Below are 6,199 nucleotides of genomic sequence, written 5' to 3'. Positions count from 1 at the left end.
CCTTCTAGATATTATCTAATCTCAACCTCAAAAACAGGCATTTTTTGTCCCTAATTTCCAGGTGAAGATCAAAATCCAGAGAGGTTAATGCCAGAATTCAAATTCCATCTGTTTGGCTCCATGTCCCATGCTCTGATCACCACACTAAGAAGACGATATACTTTAGAATTCTATCTGCCCCAAATGTCAAACATTTATAATGGTTCCTGTGGTTAGAGGTACGTATGGAGGTCACTGCAGTTAAACACTGAACTCCTTGGAAAATTCAGCTATTACAATAATGAGTCCCCACCATAAGAGTCACCCTCACCCATTTCTGACGTGGGTGAGTCAGTGAGCCTTCACCTTGTCCAGAACACCTGGAGTCTGTGCGACCTGCTCTAGATGGAGTAGAAAGAAAATTAGCCATGTCCTCCATCACCCAGAGAAAAGCAGGTGCTCCGCACAGATGCGCACAGGTATTGGGATACATTTTGGCCCAGAATGCATTGAACTGTGATAGGAATGAGCCTTTCTTATATACTTTTTGTCCCTCTCAAGGCAGTGGAGCCCCATGTCTTCCAGCCTGGAAAAGATGATGAGTTTAAGCTCATCCTTGGTTTTTGCTCATTTCGACACAATTCAACCCAATGGAATTCAGTTGAATCCAGCATATGAATGCTGAGCATCTCGGTAGGTGCAGAAGGTCATCTGACCAGCATCTACAGAGACTACTGTGTCCTGAGAAGCATCTTTGTAAAGAAGTTGCAACCCCCCCGGTGGTTTTAATTGTGAAAATGCTGCACAGAGAGCACCGAGGTCAAAGAAATGACACGGCCCTTTTTCTCCACCTACATCATCTCCCACCCCCATGTCTTACATCCACACGCGCCTGTGCTTTTAAATCAATCAGCGGCAGGAATGGCTGCCCTCTCAAAGTCATCTCCGACTTCTTCCCCTGCGTCTCTCTCCACTTCCAACCAGGCTATTCCCTCAGCGGGTCTTAAGCCACGCCCTGCTCTGAACCACCATCTTCGCCCGGGCCTCATCACAGCTTCTAACATCATTAGACGTTCATGGCCCCTTGGCTCCCTCCCAGCCCACAGGCGCACAGCCCCGGGGCATTGTTCCTGAAAGGTAAACCCACCTCCAATCCCGAAAGAGCTCAGAGTTCACTCTTCTGCCGTCCGTTTGACAGTCTGACCAGCCACCCGCCCAGCGCTGTCTCCCAGGCACCCACCTTCCCAGTCTCATCGGATGCTTGCTTTCAGGCCCCCGCATCACGTCTGCAGGACCTCTTTCTGGAAGGCTTCCCTGAACCCCCCGTGTGGGCTACGTGCCCCTCCTCTGGATTTGTGCAGCACTAAACAAACACCCTCGTCCTGAATCTCACACTTGACAGTAATTGTACAGCTCCTTGAATGTCCTAGAGTTTCCTGAGCCTGGGAACTGTGCCTTACTCCTCTCGGTCACCTACACTAATTCCTGCGGGGAACTGGTGTCTGTGAGGAGGAATGAACGATGAAGGCAGAGCGGTCTGCGGTGCTCAGAGCCCATCGGGTAAGTGCAGAGCCCCATCCGCTCTCGTCCACCCTCTGGCCACCAAATTCGTTTTCCTAATGCAGACTTCTTCACTGCATCGCCTAAAGCTTCCCCGGTTCAATATTATTGATTGTGGGGAGGTCGATAGAATCCAAGCAAGCATTACCCCTCCTCTTCCCTGCTCCATTCCATTCCCTCCATTCCATTCCCTCCATTCCATTCCCTCCGTGACAGCTGGGCGGGAACGTCCCTGTTACACAAACAGGCCCCCAGACTCTGACCCATGCCCGTCCTCTCTGTAATCAAGGCTGCAGGCACACGGACCCATAGGCCTATGGAGGTTTGGCGTGGAGCCTGGTTCCTGACGGTTGACGCGAGCAGTGTGGCCGTACTTTACTTCAGAACACTTCTGCCGGGATCGCGGGCTGGGTCTGGGGCAGTTGGACGGAATCTGCAGCCCGCGAGTGGCCAGGACCCTAAACTGGACAAGCCAGGTTTCAGAGTCCGCCTTTTACCGGCTGCCTTCTCCCTGTGCCACTTCCCCCAGCTTCTGCTTGTATCTCTCGCCTTCCCTAAATAAATCATACTCCCGAATCCTTGTCTCAGGCTCTACTTAGTGCTAAGCACATGGTAACACACGATGGATGATAGCTATTATGTCGTCTTATTTGTAAGACGATACACATCTGCTCTAGGTGCACCTGGGGCCATCACTGACACATTGTCTCGACCTTGCTCCCAGCACCACAAGATAATGACCATCACTGATACAAAATCGGTTCTTGTGACCGGGGTGCCAACCATCAGGCCACGCCCCACCGTCCCTCACCGACACAAAGCTCTGCAATTCTGAGTAAGCCCAGGAGTATTTCTGCCAAGGTCTGTTTTTCCTACCAGATTTTAAGTCCCTACGGGCACTAGGGGACATTTTAATCTGCCTGTTTTTCATTCATTTGCACTTTAAGATATTGTCAGAAATGAGGCGTATGCAGCCCCAGAGCTTTCCAAGCCTTTTTTCTTAGGAATAGAAAGATGGATCCAGCCAACACCTAATAGTTGAAAACACCCAGGGAGCCCGTTGGGAACTTGGGCGGTGCAGACCCAGGGTGGACGCCCCCTTGAGGCGTGAAGGTTAAACAGAAGCGGGGGGGACGAGTGAGCCCAGCAACTGCCCCCTCATGCCTGTCCACACACCTCCCCACTCAGCTCGGCGCTGCACCCCTGAGCCCGGGATCCCTGGTCCTGTTGACCCTTGCTCCCCACAGACCCGTTAAGTCTTGAAGTAGAACATGCTGGTAGCTCCAGCCTCCATTTTGGATCAGGCTGCCCGATGCCCATCAGAGCTTTGCCTGCATCCCAAAGTATGTACACAGGACACTGAAAAAAGACCCGAAAACTTCAAAAGCCATTCGGGACCCACGCCTCCTCGGCCAGGCCACACAAGGGCACCGTCTTGACTTTTTGTCACATACCAAGCACGCGCTCTGTGTTAAGCAATTCACTGTGGATTTGTTGCCCATGAAAATATCATACGCCTTCTTTCAAATACTTGTTTTCACCCCGGCCTTCCTCTCAGAGTAATAGATACCATATGTTTACTATCCATCTCATAAATAAGCTGCTCGATTTTATTTACCCCAGAAGAAACTAAACTAAGCGCCATGGAATTCCACCAAATTCTGCAATATTTTTTTCCAGGCTTTTGATAAATACGCACTCCACAGATATTGTGTATTCTCTATGCCAAGTTTTATGCTTGATGGTGTATATCCAAAAATTAATAAGACACAGTCCAGTTCTTAAACTATAACAAAAAAACAATCACAGATTTTAAAAACGATAATAATATTATCTAATACTAATACTATGTGTCAGACACTTTGTAAGCCCTTTACATATTATCTGTTTTTCATTCATTTGCACTTTAAGAAATTGCCCCCTGTCTGGCTGACATATTACAGATAATATGTAAAGGGCTTACAAAGTGTCTGACACATAGTATTAGTATTAGATAATATTATATATACTGTATACATATACATATATAGAGGAACTAGATTGCCTGGTTTCAGATCCCAGACTTTCTATGGAAAAGCTCTGAGACCCTAGGAAGTCCTCACTGCTGCGTGCCTCAGTTTCCTCAGCTGTAAAATGGGGATAATGATAATAATAGTGCCCCCCCAACCTCACAGCATTGTGCTGAGGATTCATGAGTTAGTAAAGGTCAAGACCATAGAGCAGTGAGTGCCTGGCTCATAGTAAGTGCAACACGAGACATTTCTATTACTGCCGTTACTGTTATTATTTAGAGCATCTCCGTGAGATGGGGACGGTCGTTAACCCATTTTACAGACAAGCTGTTAGGCTCGAAGATACTTATTGACTTGATCAAGGTCAACAGGTGTCCGGAAGCTGGGATTCCACAGCACAGGCAAACTCTCCGCTGGGCTAGTGAGTGAAGAGGACAGGCAAAGGCACTTCGGCGCCCAGCCCGCTGCACTCACAGAGCGACGCGTGGCGTATGCGCGAAGCTCTGGGAGGTCGTCGGGGATCGGCTCTCGGAGGAGGTGACGTGAGCTCTTCACCATCAGAGCTGCAGTCTACTGAGAACCAGGTCTTGGAAACCCCTTGGGGAGGCAGGAGATGGTCTGTGCCGGCTCTTGGAGAGGAGGCCTCCGACAGCTCTGCCAGGGCAGCTCCTTTGACCTCCCCTCAACCCCCGCCCTCCTCTGTCTGCCTGACACCTGCAGGTGCTCTCGCCCCCTCAGAGAGTGGACTGGAACCACGGCGCTGAGTTCTGAGTTCAGGTGCTGGCGCATCAATAGCACAGAGAGGAGGCGAGAGGTGACCGAGCACCTAGGCCCTGTTCTCCCCATGAACCCGGACTTATGGCGTTGGAAGGATGATCAGGGGACCTTCCAGGCCGCCTGGTCCATGCTTCCCAAACTTAGCAGACACAGCATCATCCAGACGGCCTGTTAGAACAGATTCCAGGTCCAGCTGGGGGTCTGGGGTGGGCCCTGAGAATTTGCATATATCATGAGCTTCCGGTGATATGGAGCCTGCCAGACCCGACCACCACACCAAGTACTGGTGCGGGCAGTCCCCAGCTCAGGACAGAGCAGGGTCCACTCCTCCTGGACGAGGGTCGGCTGAGAGAGGACAGTGCAAGGCCGGGGGAGGCAGAGGTAGGAGAGCCGACCGGCCCCGGGGGGGCCTCAGGCGCTAGCACCACTCCCTATATGAGGGGGTGAGCGGATGACCTCAGAGGTGACCTCTCGCTCTGATGCTAAGACTGCGAAGAAGATCAGAAGGGCTTCTGAAAGAAAGGAGGGGAAAGAGCGAGCTTGGAGGGAACTTCTGCTAACGGAGCCCACTGAGGCACCGCGGTCCCTCGCGGCCCCTCCGCATAGGAGGGTGGCAAGGTTGTTGGCGCAGAGGGGGGCCATGGCCTGGGGGCACCGATCTGGGGGGCAGCTCACATTTCTGGCCCCGGTTCTTCGCCCCTCCTCGTAGTCACACGTTTTGCATGGACTTCACAGTCCTTGCCACTAAAGCTGCCAAGTGCATTTCCCCAGCCCCACACGTGCAGTGGGGCTGTGTCATCAGCCGTGGCCAGCGCAGTGAGACAGAAGCCACGGGGTCGGCTCCAAGCCTCGACCTCTGTGGGCCTGACCTGTTTCCTGTCCTCTCGTGCTTCTGCCATCTACAGGAGAAAATGTCCTCATCCAGGAGAAGGATGAGGGCCTGACAGGCGAAGCAGCGCCAGCCACCCCAGCCAGGTCCAGACCAGCCAACTGCCACCCGACCCCCAGGTGCACGAGTGAGCCCGGCTGAGGTCGGCCGGCTGCCTACTGAGGCGGCCCATCGCCAGCGACCTGTGGCCTCGAGAGCTAACTCGTGCCTCTCATGGAACGCTGCTGAGATGCTGTGGTTGCTTTTTATGCAGCATTCACGGTACAGTCTCTTTTCAGAGGTATAGACCCCTGAGGGTGTGGACAGGCCTCCTCAGAAAGTAGCAGAAGACCTCGCTGTGGAGGAAAACGAATTCGGAAGGAACGTGGGCTGAAGACAGAGACTTACTCTTGAATTCCTGGCCTCCCAGACGCAATGTCACCTGGCGGCTCGCTCGGTCGTAGGTCATGCCAGGACAGGTAGCATTAGCCTGGGCTTCGGAGGGATTCCTCCAGTCTTCGACATTGCAAAGCAGGACGTCGGGGGAGCTCAGCAACCCACAGATGATGGGACCTGCAGATCACGAGAGGGACGAGGGGTAGATGTGATGGGGGACATTTGTGACAGGGGACAGGCAGGGCCCCCTTAGAAGCTTGCCTCTGTGCCCGAAGAGGCTTCTAGGGTGGGGATGGGGGAAGCTCCTCGGGAACGGAGAGGGACACTGGAACTCAGGAGACTGGTTTTAAACTAGGTCGTTCTTCCCTGCGGGTCCTACGGTTGTGTCACTGGCAAATTCCCAAGGGAAGCGCCACCACCTTGCCTGCTGGCCCTTTCCTCCCTCATTAGAGGCCGTCTTCGTGCCAGAACCCTCCATCCCCATTTCCTACCCCCACCCACCAGAGTCATCTTTGTGAAACTTTACGGAAGTAAATGACAGCTTTTCTCTCTCTCTCTCCTAATTTATATCCAAATCCAGATACAGCTTCAGACTTATCTCTCATCA

The sequence above is a fragment of the Pteropus vampyrus genome, unplaced genomic scaffold, assembly GCF_000151845.1.
Source record: "Pteropus vampyrus isolate Shadow unplaced genomic scaffold, Pvam_2.0 Scaffold183, whole genome shotgun sequence".
NCBI lineage: Eukaryota > Metazoa > Chordata > Mammalia > Chiroptera > Pteropodidae > Pteropus > Pteropus vampyrus.
Note: the sequence above shows the minus strand (reverse complement) of the source record.